A 22,358-nucleotide genomic window follows, 5' to 3' on the forward strand; every position below is an offset into this window, starting at 1 on the left:
TCGAGGATTACAAGCGCCCCCGGTAACGATCCGAGCCGTGAACCGGCCCCTGCTCGCGCGGGGACCGGGTTCTCGCTCGGCGCGGATCGGGCCCCGTTTCTGTCGCGTGGGTGTGCAAACGAGAAGCCGAGAGAGACCAGAGGAAGAAACCTGTCGAAGCCTGACATTTATCACCGAGTTATCAGCGGAGATTAAATCCGCCGCTCCTCTTTAGCATTCCCGGCGTCTATCGATGTTTCCTTAACGATACACGATATACATACATATTTCATTCGGTCCGCCTTTTTCGAGCGCGGTCTTCGAATCGATGATCGCCTCTCTGTCCTGCATATTCGATACGTCGCCGCCGCCGCCGCCGCCGCAGCCGCGCCGTTTTCGTTTGGCAAACCGGTGCATTACCGATTCCGCTTCTTCGATCATTCAACGACGGCTTATCGAGTCTTTAAGAAAGTTCACGGTATTTCGGTGCGATGGTTAATATAGTCGTAACGGTGGCATCGAACTGCGCTCCGCCTAACGTACGAGCGAACGTGTTTTCACCGGTTTACAATTTTCTATTTTAAGATTATTGAAATCACGAAGATACACGGGAAATGATCGACTAGGTTTCACATCGTTGAAGTGTATATTATAATAGAAATTATACGAAGTCCGAATAAATGCAATTTTACAATGTTTATAAGACGAGACAATCGCGTCACTTTTGATGCTCGGCGAGCGTAGCGTCGATTTAATTTCGTTTATTTATATACACGGGTAAACAGCCATTTTTGCAATAGAATAGACTGACGGAGAATCGGCAAATTAGGTAAACAGTTTATGGAAACTTGTTTTGAATATGTCTATTTCGTCGTTGTTGTCATTGACAAATTGAAATATCCGGCGAAAAGGGTGAACCGTGTTAAACGCTTTAAGGGGATGTATCTCACCTGCACTGTCTTCCTTAGTTAAAACGTCTTATCTACTAATTTGCCACTTTTCTGGATATTTTTAAATATCTGGAGCATCGCGTGCCTTCACCTTTTAACACGTTCCGTGCCACGTGTACCATCGATGGTACACGCTTGCATGTTTACTTAGTGAACTGAACAAATTGTTTACAAGAAATTTAGAACCGAAGAATCAATTTCCACCGCAAGAATGGGCGTTGATAAATTTTTGTTACGTTGTTATGTGTACGAGAATTAATAATTGCACGTAATACATCAAGTTTTAGTAAAATATCAAAGTGTGAAGATTCGAGTAAAAAAAGCTCGGCACGGAACGTGTTAAGCAAAGTTAGAATACGCTACATATTTCATAGAATTCCAATTGTAATTCCATTTACTTGTTTTCACTTACTTCAAAATGATCTTATTAATTTAAAGCTTTATATTTTTAGATGATCAGAAATGATAGCACAATTTAATTTTGATTAAATTTAAGCAAGACTTCTGGTTTTAGTTCTTCGAAAAATAATTCTTCCTTAATGTATTTCTTAACAGTCACCGTCTACAGTAAAGGAAAAACTACATTGAATCCTTCTTGGAAGGATGATTGAACAATACAATTATTTGTACTAGTGTATACTACTATTTTACGTAACACGTGTTGCTACAGATTGTAGCATATACTGAATGAGATGGAGATCTGATTAAATTGTTTCGGAGATATTACCGTATCGAATTACAGAAAGTTAAAATCCTTGTATACCGAATCGGAAGTGTAATCATAGCCAGTGGAAACAACATATATCCGACCATGTAACCTCACCAACAAACTCGAATCTACGTCGCTTTGAAGTTGCAATAACATTCGACGAGTTGTTTAACGGCACCCGCCACAATGTCAATATTTCTCGAGTGTTTAAGCTTGTAGAGCAACCCATTCGGCATACTTGCGCGCCATTGGAGCCACAATAACGCATGCTATCCCCTTTGTAACCCTCTGGTTTCATTAAAACAGAGATCATAAACCCCGTGACTAAGGAATGTGTCACGTGGAAGTCGATGTCGTAGGCTTCATCGTCAGCGAATATACAATGAAACGTAATAGTAAATACCGTGAAAATTAATAGAGTCTAATTAAGGGAAAATCTCGACACTGTTTCACAGATTTGTAGAGCAACTACAACAAAAATAATCTACTAATAAAATTAATCAAATTTCTGTACAGTATATATTGGGTTGGCAACTAAGTAATTGCCGATTTCAGTTATAGATGTCTCTCACTCCCATTTTTATGATATCTGTAAATGTTATATTATAAAATTATTATTATTATTATTATTATTATGTTATTTTTTATTATCCGTGAATGTTAGCAACTGGACAAATTGAATGCAACGGTCAAGGAAAAGCGAGCAGAATTGGTCAATCGTAAAGGTGTTATTTTCCATCAGGACAATGCTAGGCCGCACACGTCTTTGTCCACTTGGCAAAAATTGATGGATATTGGTTGGGAATTGATGTTATACCCACCATATAGCCCTGATCTCGCGCCATCGGATTACCACTTATTTCGATCCCTGGACAACTCCCTTCGTGGTAAAACCTTTAACGATGATGACCCTGTAAAATCTCACTTAACTCAGTTTTTGGCCGAAAAGGATTAGACTTTCTACGAGCGAGGAATTTTCAAGTTGTCAGAGAGATGGCAAAAGGTCATCGAACAAAATGGAAAATACATTACAGATTAAACTTCGTTCCAAGTAAAAAAGAAGTTTTTATTTCATTGAACAAATCGGCAATTATTTAGTTGCCAACCCAATAGTTACCTTAACTTAAGCTATTAATTTATATCGTAGGCTTCATCGTCAGCGAATATACAATGAAACGTAACAGTAAATACCGTGACAATTAATAGTCTAATTAAGGGAAAATCGACACTGCTTCACAGATTTGTAGAGCAGCTAGAATAAAAATAATCTACTAATAAAATTAATCAAATTTCTATATAGTATTATATATAGTTACCTTAACTTGAGCTATCAGCTTATATCGTAGGCTTCATCGTCAGCAAATATTCAATGAAACGTGACAGTAAATACCGTGATAATTAACCCTTTGCACTCAAGTGGTGACTCTGAAGCACGACTAAAAGAAAATTGTTATATCACGTTCCAAGATAATTTTTATATTATCAAAGTTTAGACTTTAGAAAGATTATTAAAAGCGTAACTGTTGTATGAATCGCGAGACTCAATTGCATATGCATACAATGCACTTTGTCATATAAAATGGAAATACTATAAGCCAAAAAGATTGTTTTAGATTCACAATTAAAGCGGCTTCGAGTGCAAAGGGTTAATAGTCTAATTAAGGGAAAATCGGCACTGCTTCACAGATTTGTAGACCAGCTACAATAAAAATAATCTACTAATAAAATTAATCAAATTTCTGTACAGTATATAGTTACCTTAACTTAAGCTATTAATTTATATCGTATTAATTTGTATCGTGACAATTAATAGTCCAATTAAGGGAAAATCGACACTGCTTCACAGATTTGTAGAGCAGCTACAATGAAATTAATCTACTAATAAAACTAATCAAATCTCTGTATACTATACACTTACCTTAATTTAAGCTAACTTGAACTCTTGATACGTTCAGATGGTTGCCGAAAATCAAAGCTTGCCTTCGCACTTTTCCCTTTCTCAAGAATTGTAATTAACAAGTATGAGTATTTCCTGTAATCAACTAATCCTGTATGAATACATCCTCTCGCTACGTTTGTAATCTTTAACTGAACAAACCTGCAAGGGTTCGATATGGTTGACGAAAAGAATTTAAGGAAAAAGCTCCCGATTTACCCTAAAAGAACGAGATAGCGCGAGAAGCAAGGCTTGTTACCCCGTAAGAAGCAGTGTCGGACGTACCCCGCGGAACATCAGCGTGTTCAGAAAGGGGGGTATCACTTTGTTCGGCGATATCTTCGACATCTCGTAGCTCACGCGCGCATTCCGCGATGCCGCGTTTTGCGCTTAACTATCCGACACCGGTTTCGTATCCAAGAATCTCATTCCGGCGATTCCTCGCTTCCCCGTTCGCGGTCCAGACAGCACAAAGTGAGCGCGGCATAAAGGCGCGACCTTCCTCCGGGAGAGTCTTCGTCCCCGACAGCGCGCGGGGTGAACGCGCGCGCGAACGCCGCCGCGGTCGTGTTAGGCACGTGCACGAAAGAGAGAGAGAACAGACACACGCGGACGGCCGGCCACGCACATATATTTTCTCCTGATCTGGAAAACAATACGCTAAAGCGTGGATTTATATGCACCGCGGGCCGAGGCAATAACTTACGCGCGAAACACTGCCTCTTCTTCGGCGTTTCCTTGCTTACCCCGGACGTGTCCCTTCCTCTAAATAAGGACACGACGGAAATGGCTTCCCATTTCTTTTTCCCCTCCCCGGGCCTGCCTTGTCCCCATGCCACCGATAATCCACCGGCGTCGTTCTCTTCTCGCCGTGAGAGATCCGAACGGACACCCTCCGCCTTTTCCTGAACGGCCTGCCTTTAGTCGGAGATCATCCGACTAAACCGTCCGACTTCAATTCTCGAAGTTCCGAAAGAGACGTTGTACCTCGACACCGTTTCCACGAGACAATTCATTGCCGCCGTCTTAAAATTGAGCCGGAGATTCGCAGCGCAGCCCACGGATTCGATTTCTCCGATCGCAGGACCCGAACAAGTCCCGCGGCAGATTTTCAACCGGCGTGCACGTTGCTAACGAATCACCGTGGAATTTGATTGGCGGAATGCGGTATAACAAGGGAGATAGTGATTCTGCGTTTCGCCGTTCGAGTAGCTGCGCGCGCGACAAGATGCATGGATCAGTTTTTAGAGAAAGTGGAAACGGTTTGTCATGATCGGACGCGTCAGCCTATTCCCATGGACTCGTTCGGCGTCCTTTGTATTCGTTCCAGTTTATTTTACGTTCGTTAAGGTATGCTGCGTTGCGTTGTTTCAAATAAGGTTGAGCGAACAGAAGCTTTCTTCTGGAGATGCCAATTTCAGGTCATAATTGTTAGGTCATCGAGTATGAAGTGTTATACGAAGTTTTGTAGTATAATTATACAGTAAAGTTTGAGTACAAATTATAGGGTAAAATAATGTAATAGTTCCTGCAGATTCGTTCAATGTCTTCACAGTTATGCAGTTCGCTTACTCAATTTTGTCATAAACGCATCCAATCCGCTGTCTAGCATTACGTCATTAAGTATGAAATCCATAGATTTTATAGTATAATTATACAGTGAAGTATGAGCAAAAAGTGTAGAATACAATAATGTAACAGTCTCTGTAAATTCTTTTGAAGTCTTGCAGTCGATTTAGTCATTTTTGTCATAAACGCATCAAATCCGCTGTCTAGCATTACGTCATTAAGTATGAAATCCATAGATTTTATAGTATAATTATACAGTGAAGTATGAGCAAAAAGTATAGAATACAATAATGTAACAGTCTCTGTAAATTCTTTTGAAGTCTTGCAGTCGATTTAGTCATTTTTGTCATAAACGCATCAAATCCGCTGTCTAGCATTACGTCATTAAGTATGAAATCCATAGATTTTATAGTATAATTATACAGTGAAGTATGAGCAAAAAGTGTAGAATACAATAATGTAACAGTCCCTGTAAATTCTTTCGATGTCTTCACTGTCTTGCAGTCGATTTAGTCATTTTTATCATGTACGCGCAAAATCCGCTGTCTAGTAATAGGTAATTAATTATGAAATGCATAGTTTTTATAGTAAAATTATAAAGTGTGTAATTCATACTTAACAACCTAATACTAGACTGCGCATTTGATGCGTTTATGACAAAAATGACTATAAGTGAACCACAGAACTATGTAGAGGTTAAAAGAATTCGAGGACGTCGTCAAATTATTTTCGACTTGTTACAGCTATTTTCAAGAAAAATGCCATTTTCATCTTATCTGTATTTCTTACAATTAGCTTTTATTTTGCTAACTTTGATTTTGCATGTAGTTTCGCAGCCTATTAATTGCACGCGAGTTCTCATAAACATGATCTCTGGTTTTTCCATACGAGCAATCGATTTGGCACCAGTCTTACGAGTAGACTCGAGATTTCTTCGAATAGTACGTGGAAACGATCAACTTTTCCGGCCGCGTATCGTGCGTCATCGGATAGAACGGAGCCGCGTTTCCCGGAAAGGAAGCTCTTTTAAGCATAAATTCCGATTATTGGCGATATTTATGTCGGCGATGCTCGGGCGTACGGCACGCGATAAATCCAGGAGCCGCGTACGCCGCCCTGAAGAATGGAGTTTCCCGACAAGCGTCGATTTGTCAAGAAGGGCTTCGAATGCCTCTCAATGGCAACAAGCGGAAAGCTCACCCTCCATGCTATTCCGGTGCCACAATGGGCTGAATGTGGTCTTTATCCTGCCACCGCGCCAGTGAAACGCGCTACCGGCCCAGAGACCGAGCATAGGAAGAAGAAAGAATAAATTCGAGGCGCGCTCCTTTTTGCCTTCGATCGGCCGAAGCCTACAAAATTTACTTACCTACGAGCCGCTTTTTACCCCGGGCCGGACCATTCAACGCGGATAACTGTATTACGGGCCGCATTGTGCCAACGGCGTGGCATTGTCGAACTTCCTCGCCCTATTCCATCGCGGCACTGGATTCTGGAATTTCTATCGGTGATCCGATCACGTTGTATCATAACACGCGTTATTATTGATTCGAGGTGATGCGAGGTTACAGTTACAGCATGCGATCCTAATGACACGTGTGAAATAATTAAGTGGGTTAGAATCATAGTGGCCCGAGTGACGTTTTCGAAAATCTTGATTTATATCTGAAAATGAAATCTATACATGCGAAAATGTTAAAAAGACAAGTAAAATATACGATGAAGTCTCGATAGATTGACTGAACTCTAAATTATCTCGATAATAAATTTGGTCAGCAAGCAATACACGTGTTGGTAAACGATAATACTTCTTGTTTCTCACAACGAGGAAAATGTGACTTACGCCACTGTGATTCTAAGCCACTCAATTAACGTACTCCAAATTCCATTCAATGATCGAAATAATATGTTCACCTCTTTTCGGCGATACAACAGCGTGTTTTACGTAACACACGTTCTTGTTTTTTGTTATTGCTAGGTGATCCGTCGCAGTGCATTTAGCGAAGCCCATATTTATTGATACAATACAACTTTTATTAATACGGCTATCCTAACAATATTACAAAAGATCGTAAATTCTGTACGAAATAAATATAGGTTCACTTGATATATTCATATTTGTATTTAAAACATGATCATAAATGAAATTAGTAATTAATCAATTAAGAAGTTCCAAAGGATTTTCTTTTAAAATATAGAAAGCATTTGTCCACAATAAGAACCACACTATAGAGTAACCAATAATAATAGTCGCTAAATTAAGACCTGCATGATTTTACGGTGCAGTGCATTTAGCGAAGCCCATATTTATTGATACAATACAACTTTTATTAATACGGCTATCCTAACAATATTACAAAAAATCGTAAATTCTGTACGAAATAAATATAGGTTCACTTGATATATTCATACTTGTATTTAAAAAATGATCCTAAATGAAATTAGTAATTAATCAATTAAGAAGTTCCAAAGGAATTTCTCTTAAAATACAGAAAGCATTTGACTACAATATGAACCACAGTAACCGATAATAGTTGCTAAACTGAGACCTGCATGATTTTTCGATCAATTTCCAACTGCTGCGTCAGCGACTCGTCCGAGCTGCGTCCTCTAATGCTAATTTATTGTACTTCGGGGCTGATTATCCACGCCCATTCTCTCAGCAGACGTTGGAAGCGAGGCTCCTCTCCGCTCCGAAGGCAAGCGACTGGTCCCGGGGATGACGATGCTCCTTATTATTACTCGACCCGATAAATAATCCGCGGTCTATCTGAATGCAGCCGAATAATAACGCGACGCCGACTGCCGTTAATTATTCACGGCACCGAGGCGCGTCTCTTTCACCGATGTTTCCAGATTCCGCGCGCTCGAAAGCAGCGTAATTTGTTTCGCCACTTTGTTGGCTCGCCTTCCACACGCAGCCGCCCGCCGCAAGGCGGGGAGTACTCGTACGCTTTAATCGGCGCGCGTAACACAGCAGTGCCATCTCCATCGGTCATTAATTAAACGTCGAATCTCGGCGCGCAGTCTGGCGTAAACGCGAGTTCCCGGCTCGGATAACCCATCGGGGAGACGGATCCATTACCAGGGCCCATTGTCCCGCGTGTACGCCGGGGCCCGACTGACATTTCCGCGTCGATCGGCGGCGATCCGGCGATCCATCGATCGATCGATCGGTCGAACGATTTCGCGCGGCTCGAACGCTCGATGCCCGATAGATTTCTATCGTATATGCGTCGCTCGCGTATAATAGGTTGAACGACCTCGACTTTATCTTGGGACTTGAACCTCGGACCGCGAACAATCGATCTCCCGCGATCCTCCACGCGGCCGCAGAAGGACGAGGGTCCATTATACGCGGCGGGACGGCGCGCGTGCGAAAGGTCATGACTGCAGTCGCTTAGAGATCCAAGCTTTTTACGCTTTCTAATGCCTCGCGACCAACCGATCGCCGTACAGGGCTAACGACTGCCACGATCGATCCTGGTAGCCGCGACTTCCTTCTCGCGGATCGATCGATGCAATGGCGAAAGCGAGCCCTGTTCTCGCGCTCCCCGGCGAATTTTCTTCCAGATCGAAGCAGCTGTTTCACCGCGATGGACTTTCGAGGGAAGTCGTTCGGTCGAAAATCAACTACCTGTGATTTTTCAGGTAACGTTTTGGAAATGTACATTTTCATTGCATTTTTACGCCGACTCGAATTATCTGCAAATCGATGTAGCAGATCAATTTCTTTCTTATGAGAAAACATTTGGATTGAAAAATTCGTAGTCAATTGTCCTCGACATCGTGTACACAGACTGCGGTAAAAATGTTAGCTTGAAAACTTTGTTATTGCTCGAGTTATTTCAATTTTGTTGATAGCGGTACTATCGCTATTATTACGTGTCATCGTGGTGAAAGGTTATTTTCACGATTAAAACAACGCTTAAAATAATTTGAAAAATCGTTTCTCACTTGTTGATTATTTATTTTGCCAAAACATTTTATGGCGTACTTAGGAAATCGAAATACAGTAATGGCTCCCTTACTGACGCTCAGATTGTGCAGAAAAATGGACAATTTGGGAAGAGGAGATACGATTATTCGAGCCTTGCGGTTTATTTTTATAATTATAAATCGTCCAGAATTATAAAAATGCGCCGCAAGGCTCGAATAATCGTATCAGCTCTTCCCAAATTATCCATTTTAGTGGACAATCTGAGCGTCAGTAAGGGAGACATTACTGTAATACTTCCGGTATATCTCTTGAAGCGATAATGCATGCGCAAAGCAACGCCACTGGGACTTTTTCAAAGAAAAATATGAACTTGGTCCGAAACCACGATAGCAAATCTCAACGATTGCTCTGTGAAACCAAAAAAAGGAAAAATCATAGACCTCAGAGGATCATTTACTAAAAAATGTGCGCGGAAAGTTATCGTGTGAACTGAGAAATTCAGAAATTACGTAACAGAACTTCAGAAATTACTTAAGAAAGACAACGGTGTCGCGAAAGCTCTTTACTTTTAGCAGAGCATAGCAACTCGCGAGTGGAACAAATAACAGAAAAACTATCGAAATATTGTTTTTCGTGCATTAAATTCGGAAAGCGACAATTTTATATTTCGCACAAGCTTTCCTAAATCGACTTCTGGCCAGTTTTTGCAGCCGTGCACACTCCACTGTGCGCCATTAAATATTCTAGAACGATTTCCGGCCACGGTAGAACTTCCATAAAGCGATTTCTCCGACGAGGAGCCATTTAATTGGATCAATTCGATCGCCGTCGGGCAAAGATATCGAGCATCAGGAAACATCGTCGCGAAGGGTCTTGGCAGCGGCATTTTTCCGTGGCGGAGCACGCGATGCGAGGAAACAGGATTGAAAGCGAGAGGCCGCAACAGCGGATTGAAAAGCTGAATGTTTAATGAACTCGTTTGTTCAGCCGCACGTCGCGCGAGACGTTTTCTTATTACCAGCAATTACGCGACCGCGGATCGAAGCTACTTTCAGCGGCGCTCCGCTTTTGTGTTTTCGCCGGTGAGAAGCGACTGGAGGAGCTCGCGGTAGAACAGGTCGGAGAGAAAAGACGCGCGCGCGATCAAAGCACCCCTTGACGGGGGACTAATAAAGGCTGGGTACGAGCAGAAAAAGGCAGAAAGAAAGAGGAAAAAAACGACGAAGAAGCGGAGCAACAAACGAAAAAGAAAGAAAAAGGAAAAAAGAAAACAGAATACGCAGAGCCGGGAAAAGAAGCGAAAAGAGGAGGAGCCGTAATAACGAAGCGATTAATTACGTGACGTCGCCGGGACACGCCGAATCGCCTCGAATCACGGCGTGTCTCTCGCCTCGTGGCTGGAACAAAGCGGCAACGTTATTCGGTTTTCTATATACTTGAAATCCTTTGTGGACGCTAACAAGCGACGACAATTTAATGGTATAACCTCGTTACGCCCTCCGGGAGGCGTTGCACCGCGATAGAGATATAATAGGACCGGCGCTAATTAATAATTAATAACCCGGATCCGAATTAAATGGCTTTAAGGGTCGAGGGTGGCCGCTGACACGGAGCAATGAATGCCGCAACGCGTGGTGTATCGGAAATGGCATAGGGTGGCCCCCGTAGATGGCTCGGAGAAGGGGCCTCCCTCCCTCTCCGTCTCTCTCTCTCTCTCTCTCGCCCTCTCTCTCTCTCTCTCTCGCTCCTGTGCCAAGGGTGACCCGGCAACTCAGAATCGCGCCGAGGGGTGTTGCATTATTTATGGCCGCCATCGATCATCGTCCGGCGAGGCAGGATCGCCACGAACACCCCACTAATCGCCATATGACAACCGTATTTATTTTAAAGTCGCCCACCTCGACGTACGGATGCATTAATTCGAATTGTTTGATCCCTGGCGCCGCCCCCGACCTCCCTACAGCCCTTATCCCTCTCGCATTTAAATTCTCGTTACAACGTAAGTCGGGGGACGCTGCCATAATTTATTTCCGCTGGAGGAGGTAAACACTCGACTAATATCGGAACGTCGACATCGCACCGATGAAACGTACTTGCATTAATTCACTGGATTTTCGACTTTTCTATTGGAAACGGAGGTCAAATGAAACGTACACTGGTACTTTTCGGTAGAAAAGTGTTTCTATACATGTTCTCGTATCTTTTATGCTATGCGAATCATTCGACGATATTTCTCTCGTTTCGAATGCTCTGCGTAATATAAGTTCGTTATTAAAAGTAAATACGAGTTTATGCCAGCTACATTTAACATTGCAAGATATTAAACTGAAGACCACCGTTGTTCACGACTGGCAATTTTTGACGATTCTATCGTTCTTTTGTGTCAATGTATGTACATTAACCCTTAGCGCTCCGCGCGTTTCTCGAGTACTCTCTACCAGCAACTCCGGCACATTTTTGGAGCGGAGCGCCTGAGATAAAGGAAGTCTTATTTTGAGCGGAAAAGATTACACATCCTTGTGAATGCATATGATTTTATTTATTTTATAAATATACATTTTCTTATTGTAAATAAAAGATAAATTTTAAATTTTGTAATTCGCCATGGTGTGATATGTTTGGTAACGATCTCCCATCTGCATTCTGGATTTACTTTGACAAGTGTCACAGTATTCGCTTTGCCAAATAGAATTACTAGATATTTCTTTCAAGTTTAGAACATTTTCTGCGTAATTGTTGGTTTCCTCTATAATTTCATTTACCAATTCGTCCGTGAGAAATAATTTAAAATACTGTATCGGCCGTTCAATGTTTGTAGGAACTTGTGGTCCAATGACCAAATCGTTCAGTTAATATCATGGAACGCTGTCACAAACTTCAACTCCTTTTAACCGAAAAAATTTGTAAACCCACTTGAAACACTTATAAATAAACCCTGTAAATCAACGAAATCCCAAAGAAGCGATGAGAACACAAAAGGCAGCAAGATTCCGCGGAGCATCCTCGAATATCCGCAACGGAGCTACCCGGACGATCAACTTCCGAAGCAGATTTTTCAATCCGCGTCCGGTGTCTGGCGTAGCGATCAGATACAGATCGGCTTCCGCCAAGGGCCGCAAAATGGTCCGCGATACCGGGAAGCCGCTAATGAAACGTCAGCCGTCCCCGATCTTTCCGTCTGATCCGCAGCATCCTGCGAGCTCTTTGACCCGTCCCCGGGTTAGGAGGTAAGATGGCGCGGCTCGGCGGAGGAAGGAGGTCGATGATGCGACGTGCACGAGGGGCGGCAAGCGCATCGCGAGCACCGCGATGAAATATGCATAGAGAAAGGGCTGACAGGGGTGAGGCGGAGTGTGGAGAGAACTACGAAGAAGAAGAGACGCCCGGCGGAACGACGCTGCTGCTGGCCGAGCAGAGCACGATCCTAAAGGCTGCGGGGGTGGCGACGGGGGCTAGGAGTCGCAGAGGGTGGAGGGAGCACGCGGAGGGGGTTGCGCTGCATTCGAATCTCGGTGGCGGGGGTGGCGAGGCTGGCGGAGACAAGGAGACCGCTGCACCTCGGCGAGCATCGGCTAGAATGCCTGCAACGGAACGAGGGTGCAAATACGGAGGAAGGGGCGCACGGTCGCCTGGACCTGGAAAGGGAGTTGTCGTAGGTGTCTGCGAGAGAAAGCCGGAGAAGGGGCAGCTCTACCACCCACCCCCGTCTTCCACGGGAACCTCGTGGGTCGTCCGTTGACCTCGCTGGGCTCGCATAAACCCGCGGCTGCGACTATTATCCTTGCCACGCGTGAACCTCCGATCGTCTACGCGAAGCTATTATAAGTGGCCTCTCTGAAGAAAAATTACTTTTTAACCCTTCCCTGGACGAGCTGTATAAATAAGCTTCGGGCTCGCGGAATACATGAATCTTGAAAGCTCTTGCATACATTTTTACTTCGGAAACATGTGTATTCAGATCGTGGAGGTTTCACTGGTTGAGCTCAGCATGTCGCAGCGAATTGTAAGAAGATTTTGATTCTTCCAGATTTATCTATTCACGATGATGTACATTTGCTAGCATTGGTGGTCGCTTGACTTTAACCCTTTCACGGGTACAATATGAATTTTCAAGGTGGCAGCACATTTCGACGGTGGCAATATTTGAGTCTGGTGGTCCATACGCGCACTGACAGTGGGTGGGAAGCATGGTGCCCAGTGACTATGAAAGGGTTAAACTGTAAAATTCAGAATCGACATCTCAGAGTTGAATTGTTAAGGGAGGGTCAACAAATGTCGACAGAATTTTGAACATGTGTTTCTGTCCTAACAATGCATTCTTAGAAATTTGTTGTATTCTATTCGTGAATTAATAAGCATTTAAATGTATTATTTAATAGTATTGTATAAATTGTCGCGGGGGCAAACGAAGTGGTGTATACTCTACTGAAACGAAGGATTTAGAAATCGTATGTAATTGTAACACTAATATTTACAATATATTGCGTTCATAATTTCATAGTTTAAATTAATTAATTTATTTATTATATACTTTATTATATAATAATATATATAAATATATAATATTTATTATATTTATATTATATATAAATTTATTATATTTATATTTTATTTTAATATATTATTTATATTATATTTTTATATTATAATATTGTATAATTTATTATATATAATTAATTAATTATATAGTTTATTCCATACAATATCCAATATAAATAACTATACTTCGAGCGTAAGAAATAATATTTTCAGCACGTTTTAACACATGGATGCATAATGACTCTCCCTTAAGCAGACCTTGAACCTTCTAACTTAGTTATTTTTGTCTAGGCGCTTAGGAGTTCATATTTCCACCTTTTACATCGTTGAACCCTCTAATAGCTCAAGTAAAATTAAGAAGGCTGTTTGAGTTTCTGTTACGATTTTTGAAAGAGGCTTGAGAAAGATTTTAAGTCTTTTTTTGCACTTTAAAACACTCGACTTTAATACAAAAAGAACACAGTTAAAACAGATATTCTAAATCAATGGTTTTTAATATCTCCAATGCGACTACTTGTGACCCATTAGAGAGAACCTGTATTACAATACGAGGAGCGTCTGTCGCCGAGTTACAGAACGAGACAGACCCTCGTCTCCACCTCAGCCCCAAAAAATCCGGAGAAATAATATCGGTGAAAAGACTAATTAAATGAGCAACCCCCGGCCAGGCCGGTAATTCAATCTACACCGTCGTCGGCTGTGCTAGGCCAAGTTTCAGCTGGATGTTCGCTAGGTCTGTTTATCCTCGATAATATAGCCGGGACATCGGCAGCTACCAGAACGAAATCGATTTCCGGCTTCGTCCTGTTTCACGGTCGATCGAGCCGGGTCCGGTGGCGGAACAAGGAGGAAATCGAACGACCGCGACCGGGAATAGAACGAAGACACGTTGGACGCGCAGGTGAGCACTGGATGCGTCCGCGATGCACGTCCTACGAGCCGAAGTCCTATGAAGCCGAGTCGAGTGGAGCCGAGCCGAGTCGAGTCGAGTCGAAAGCGGCGAAGAGAGCGCCGAGAGGGTCTCCGTCGACTGGCATAACTTGTTCAACACGTTCCTCGCGCGATGGGGTCACCGGCGAAGGAAAGATGCATTGACCAGCGGGGTCACCACGGGGTTGCGTCGGTGCAACGGCGGCTGCGGCTGCACACGTGGCAGCCTGCCGCCGGCAATTCGGTTGCCGGCAATACTATTCCCGCCGCGGATCTTTTGACCCCGGGTCGGGCCTGCACCGCACGTATAAATCACTCGAGATAATCGCGGCCGATGCACGCTTAATCGTAGGATGTATCACCGGGTCGCGAACGAACCGCACGCCTATTCGGCGCGCGCGAAACCCGCCGGGAGAGGCCTAACCCAGACCTAACTCCGCCGCGCGCGGCCAATTATTAGGGAAGAGATATGTGCGAAGCTCCGGGGAAAGTTCATGGGAGTACTAGACGCGTCGACCTCTGCCGAGAGGCAGGTGTTCCACGATTGCCCCGTAATCGGCCCCCTTATCCGCGCCGAAATCTCGCGGACGGGGTGAATTATTGTGTTAAACCGTGAACCCGGTCGCGCGAAATTGTTGACAGGTCCTAGGGCACCGGAGATCAAGATCACGCCGAATGCGGGATGATTTATCGAGAGGCGCACGTGTTAAGATTCCTCCATCGAGCCGACCTTTTTCAATGAAATCACTCGGTGTAATGGAAACAGCTTATCGTCCAATCGGATTTCGTTCGCCGCCAGATTGTCTAAGCGTAGAGTATTGGAGCCGGTTACCGTGCCGTGGCCAATTGCTGCGCTTTCGGCTCGTTCTCCGGCATAATTAACTTTATATTTGACGACTAAGCATAATAAATCATTTTATTCTGTTCTATTGTTTATTTTTGAGTAAAAGTATTCTCCATTGATCGGATAAAACAGAAGTTAAATATAAGCGTATTTCTTCCGTCGATAAGGTTAAGCGTGCAAAAGTGTTTTACAATTTTTCTCGTGTATTCACTGCTTTGCCTTTTTTTATCCAGTTTCGCTATGAATGCATAAAATCCGCAATCTATCAATATGGTTCGAATATGATACAGTAAAAACGAATTTCAGAGTTTGGTTAAAAACTAGTGTCATTGACATGTGATCGTCGCGATAGGTACTCGATGCGTTCAAAAAAAACAAGTTGATGGCGAAAAAGAATCTTCCATAGCTAACAATTTCGGTGGTATCTGATCCATTTGTATCGACGACGTCTCGCAATCAGCTCCGAAGATTTCGCATCAAAGGGTCAGAAACAGAATGAAGGAAAAAGGAGGAAGCTTCAATCAAAGGGTCAAAAATAGAATCAAGAAAAAAGAAGCAACTGCACGAGTATGTCGAAGGGCCAGAATGGAGAAGGCGGTGGTTAAAAACTAGTGTCATCGACATGTAATCGTCGCGATAGGTACTCGATGCGTTCAAAAAGAACAAGTTCATGGCGAAAAAGAATCTTCCATAGCTAACAATTTCGGTGGTATCTGGTTCATTGATATTGACGACGTCTCACAATCAGCTCCGAAGATTTTGCATCAAAGGGCCAGAAACAGAATGAAGGAGGAAGAAGGAAGCTTCAATCAAAGGGTCAAAAATAGAATCAAGAAAGAAGAAGGAACTGCACGAGTATGTCGAAGGGTCAGACTGAAGGAGGTGGTGGTTAAAAACTAGTGTCATCGACATGTGATCATCGCAATAGGTACTCGATGCGTTAAAAAAAGAACAAGTTAATGGCGAACCGGGAAAGAATCTTCCATAGCTAACAATTTCGGTGATATCTGGTTCATTGATATTGACGACGTCTCACAATCAGCTCCGAAGATTTCGCATTAAGGGGCCAGAAACAAGATGAAGGAGGAAGAAGAAAGCTTCGGTCGAAGGGTCAAAAACAGAATGGAGAAAGAAGGACGACGCACGAGTACGTCGAAAGGCCAGAATGGAGGAGGCGGAATAAAGAACCAGAACGAAGGAAGGATGATAAAGAACGGTGGCAAGAAGGTGTCATGATAATCGAGTTTTCGGAGCTGCTACTTCGCGAGGTGATTCTTTCTAATTTCGCGCCGGCCTCTCTACTTTATCCCTGCTCGCACGGATAATATGAGAGAGCGGGTCGCTATAGGGCGGCCTCCGTTACTTTTCTAATGACAACGGCGCCAATCGGGGCGACCCGCGACAAAAGCAGGGTAATGAGAGCAGAAGTAAATCATCGGCTATTGTGAGGTAATCTCCGGGTATTGTCTGGCCGGTACGCGCGTGATGTATTATGTTATTGGGGCTAGCGAGCCAGCGCCCGTCGCAGAGACGCCGTAGTTCTTCTCCCAGTCACCCCTCTGTTCCTACAGTTCTTCCGATATCGGGGTATTTATGTGCTTTGACATTTCCAACCTAGTCATTCCGCTCTGTCACGGACTTGTCTGTGTAAGCAAATTTCTGGTATTGCTTCCTATCGCCGGCGGACCGTCTAATCGTCTCGTAAAGGTCGAAGGTTCGCCCTAAAAAGGTTGAAGAGATGGCCCGTGCCCCGACGCGACGGTAAAAGTCTATTCGTCCGATTGTTAGGATGCGTTGTGAATTATTTTGTCAATTATTCTGTCATTCCTTGTCAAACATAAAACCGTACGAAACTATAAAACCGTAAAATATGAACACGATGAATACACAGATAATGAATTTCTATATGCATATTCGCGAGAATAAATTCAGATCAAAATCAGATTCGGAAAGAAGAAATTATTTCTCGTAGAAAACGGTCATAAATAAATCATTCTTTCCGCAGACTAATTTTGTTGGATCTGTAAATAAATTAATGGCAGATGTCTCGACCATTCCGTAAATAAATTGTTCTTGGTAATCGAATGAGGCTGGAGAGCACAGTCCCCGGGAAACCTGATCAATGAATCCCAAATATACACAACGTCGATCAACCAGCCAATTTTCCTCCATTAGCAATCTAATCTCAAAATATAATATATTTGCCAAATCAATTTAATTCGTCGATCTAACGGAACTGTCCGGAAGCTCCGCGCGGCGGATTGATACGAGCTTAATTTCCGCGAATGTTTCTGAGAATCCGTCATTCCCGAAGCATCCATTGGCAACATCGATTAGTATCTTCATTCTGTACTTTCTCGTATGCAGACTGCCAGATTCCGCTGTCACTGCAACTATATGCCTGCACAGTTTCCTCTGTAATTCCAATGACACGCTGACTGCACCCTAGCCCCGCGTCTCTGTGCTCCCTGCCTTATACTGTAATCGTAGATCAGCGCGCGTCCATCAACATTATATCTTCTTCTTCTTTCCAATCGCTAACTCCAAGGTTGCACAACGCCGCGCCGCTGTCCAATAATTTGTTTCGATCGCGGCCGAACCGCGCGTCCGTTTTCTAAGCGAACTCTTCGCGCGTTTAATTAAGATCTCTTCTTTCGATCTTAATTGTAGCCAGCAGAACTTTCACGTTTTCCCTCCGTGATCACGCGAGGTTCCATATTCTAGACCGCGGATTTTTCATGCATCCAGGAGAAAAATTAGTAGACCAAATACAACACACTGAACGCGTTTAGAGAACTCGACACTTCATCGATCTAATAGTTTTCTAATAATTTTCTTTTCTAAATCGTGGTTCAACAATCAAAAATCTCCCAAAAAATTGCTCAGAAGAGGCAATAATCTCTCTCTCATTTATAATCCGTTAAATTACTTAAATTATTTAGATCGTGTAACAACTTCTTTCGAAATTATTATCTGAAAGAAAATTATCGAGTTTCTCGTTTAGACACAGTTCGATATATCAAATATCTATTAATATAATATATATTATTTTATATATATGCAGGATGTCCAAAAAATGTCTCGCAATCCGAAAGTGGCGGGTTCCTCAGGTCATTTGAAGCAACTTTTTCCTTTACAAAAATTTTCTTCGAGGCACCATTAACGAGTTATTAACGAAAAACAATGACCAATGAGAGGCGAGCTCAGCTGGCGCGAGGCGACCGAGCCAATGAGCGGAACTGGGCTTCGTGCGCTGGTCGGCTGGGCCGCCTCGCGTCAGCCGTACTCGATTCTTATTGGTCACTGTTTTTCGTTAATAACTCGTTAACAGTGCCTCGGAGAAAATTTTTGCAAAGGAAGAAGCTGCTTCAAATGATCTGAGGAACCCGCCATTTCCGGATTGCGAGACATTTTTGGGACACGCTGTATATATAATATATATTATTTAAATAATAATAGCTCAAATCTCTATTAATAGGCTACCGGTGAATAAAGCGTTAAGAACACAGTTTCACTATTTTCATCGGAATAAAATGATTAAGATCAAAATCAATGCAATTAGTGCAGACGATATTTATTTTGCACAGAAATCCGCGGTCTGGTTGAACGAATTGATCGAAACCATTGATTTTATAATAGAAATCGTTGGTACAGTTAGTAAGAGGAGCATTTCTTTAGTCGAATAAGATATTCGTATCGATAAAAAATGAAGTAAAAGCATCATCAATATTCGTTAACGTTCCCCAGCAAAGGCTGCGCAGTCTATTAAAATAGTACACGCGGATCAACTGAGGATGATCCTTTATCGTCTTAACTTCGTCGAAGATGACACGATACCGCTGTCGAACGATTTGCTTCGATCCCAACGAATCCGCTGCATCGTCAGGAACCAACAACGGAAAGCTCGTGTCGTGTTTACTTTAAACGTTCATTAGGATGACAGAGGAGAGGCGACACGCGAAACAAGCCACGGGATGATGGAGCCCCACGGTTCAACCATGGGCAAACGCGAGCCGTGGTGAATTAGCGAATTTCCAAACCCAATATCCCCGGTGCTTGTTCGACACTGCCGGAAGTCGTTTACGGCGCAGCATCGCGGCGTATGGTTAGGCGAGGTATCGCGAGATTTTAACCGTTCCCGATACTATCTATCGATCAGGGGGGAAACTTGACCTCGCAGAAGCTCATGCCACTTCGTCGGACGCCTACGCAACTGTGCCTCGAGTTCTTAAATGGGACACGTATTCGCGACGACGACGATACGATACCAGAGAACCACTTCCGTATCGCCTCGCGCCACGTGCTAAATCGGAAAGACAACGGCCACGGACGCGCCATTATCGTAGAATCCTGTGCACACGCCTCACTCAAGATTCCCCTGATAACGCGGCCATAAGAATCGTCGACACTCCGCTCACAATGCAGGCCAAACGGACTTTGTAACACGATTGGCTACGATTGGCAAGGGGGTCCCAATTACCGTGGTTGTCCGGAATACCGTCGCTTGAATTTATTTGAACGGTAATCGGAATATAACACGGCAAAGAATTATGAACAACGAAATTTTAATGCAACGTTTGGTATTATATTAAGAGAATAAAACCGTTTAAGCACACTACATTTGTTTACTGTAAGGTCTAAGAAAATTATTAGGAGGTGCGATACGAAATGCAAGAAGAAGTGAATTTTTACGTAGATTTCGACTGAAAATATGTAGATGGAATTATGCTTAATGTGTCGGCAACTGGGACCCTTACCTTAGTAGCTTTTATTTCTTTGTTTAACACTTTCACTGTCACGTTGGTGACAGTTTTATTCAAAAGTTTCATTCGATTCGAGCAGCTTATTCAGTCAAATTAAGAAAAAAGATAAGTTGCAATGGGTGGCCATTGAAAAACCGAATGATATAAAACAAAAATAACTTTCATGGACATAAATTTTTTTAATTTTTTATTATCTTATTTGGAAATTTAATTAACGGATATTTTTCAGTATCATGTGTGAAAAACAATACTTCGAATGGCATTTTCCACAATTAATTCATTATAATCTATTATAATCAATTCCACCTCTATTTAAAATTACAATCCAGAGTTTTATTAGAAATCTGTTGTAATTTAAAATTTCTAGTTAAACAATTATAAATCTATTAAAATTTAAATTTCTATAAAAATCTATTGCAATACGAATTTATACTCGAAAATCCATTAGATTATAGTAGAGTTTTCATACAAAATTTAATTATTATGAATTTTTAATTTGTATATACAGAGTGTCTCAGTAACTCTGTTACAAAGCGATATCTCACATTATGATTAATGATACGCGGGATTGCTTGAGGAACAAATTGTTTGGTTCGAAGGGACACATGTTGTGGTGTAAATCATTTTTTTGTAAAGGTCATGTTTTTGAGACTTCAAGGTCATCGATGTTTTTTCAAATGGGATGACACATTTCTATCATTATATCATGATAGCTAAGATCAAGACGAATCTAATAACCTATAATACCACGACCTACATGTGACCTTGGTTACGAAAAATAGAGAAATTATAATATAATAATATAATATTATAATAATAACAATAATAATATTATAATGTTATTATTATATATTATATTATATAATTAATACATATTATTTTAACCCTCTGTTAAATTACTATTTCTCAACTATCGTAATTAGATTGCTAAGTTACATGCTTGAATTATACAACGTTGCAGGATAAGAGCGCAAAGGGCTTCAAACTGCGATTACCAAATTCTGCCATAAATGCATAAAATTTGGAATCTACTCGTACATTACCGCGACGGGGCAGTGAACGTATTAAAGAGCCAGCCTAAAAGCGAGGAATCGCGGCAACGTTCCCGAAGTATTTATCTAGAAAACGAAGGTGTGATTCCGGCGCTCGCGTCGATTACTCTCCACGGTCAATTGCCGTGACCACCGTTTACCCGATAGTCCAATCTGCACCGCGCGCACTTTCGTTGCTCACTTTTCTCACGGATCGTTGACCAAGATACACGGTAGTCGGCGCGTTGCGGCGGGCTGCAGCGCGATGCAGTGCGGTGCAGCGCGGTGCAGCGAATCTATTACGCTGGGACGCGGTATACCGTTTCGGTCGACGGTTTCTTTAACAATTGACAAGCTCGCCGGCCGTCCCGTTAGCTCGAATTCACTCGGCGCGGGGGTATTATGTGCGATCTTTAACGACCGCGAGGAGATAACGATGCGCGATATAACGATCTACGTTTGGATGCCGGCCGATCGAGCGCCGCCGGTCCCGTTACTGTCCCAGGCAAGAAGTTTTCTTGAATGATCGGCAAACGGCGAGCCTCTCTGCTGCTGCCTCTTGCCTTCGTCTCTCGGACCGCGCTGGACGGAACGTTTACGGTACCTGGTGGAAACCGTCCGTGTTTGTTCCCCGGGACAATCGTTGGCTGTCTCTGAATTTTGTTCGTTGCGTGTCCCCGATACCGATGAGATAAGATCTGCGGTACTCTTATCGGTAACCGGCCGAAAGAGTTCTAACAAAAGTCTTTTTCTCTCGTTTAAGGAGGAGGCCAACGGAAGATGGAGGATGTCCTTTATACGATTCTATGCAAATGAATCGATGCGTTCCGTCGCACGAAAGAACGCTCGCCATTTGCGGATTCACTCGGAGCCTACTCTAACGAGCCATTATGGGGACCCGCGTCCCGATGAAACCAGTCAAATGAGATTTCAATCTTGCATCGCGATCAGAGGAAACGATGCAGGTACGTACAGGTGTGCCCCGGTGAAAATGTAACAGTAGACTCAGCTGAACCGTCGTCGTCGTCGTCGTCGTTGTCTTGTCGAACCGTTCTACGAATTTTGTTTTGCTGTTATTGAAATTCTTACCTACCATTATCAGCTATTTTGCTGATAAATCCAATTAATCGAGAAAATACTTGGACGTTGAGTGTTGTTGAATTTGCAT

General features: G+C 42.8%; 1 long non-coding RNA gene across 1 annotated transcript in view; it reads left to right on the forward strand.

The window, feature by feature from the left end:
* Positions 1 to 22,149, forward strand: part of LOC117217524 (uncharacterized) — a 217,251-nt gene extending 195,102 nt beyond the window's left edge. The window contains exon 3 of the long non-coding RNA XR_013034077.1: positions 21,954 to 22,149. This is a non-coding gene — a long non-coding RNA (uncharacterized LOC117217524). The remainder of the gene's footprint in view (positions 1 to 21,953) is intronic.
* Positions 22,150 to 22,358: the final 209 nt, after the last annotated feature.

Source organism: Megalopta genalis, chromosome 9 (genome assembly GCF_051020955.1).
Source record: "Megalopta genalis isolate 19385.01 chromosome 9, iyMegGena1_principal, whole genome shotgun sequence".
NCBI classification, from domain to species: Eukaryota; Metazoa; Arthropoda; class Insecta; order Hymenoptera; family Halictidae; genus Megalopta; species Megalopta genalis.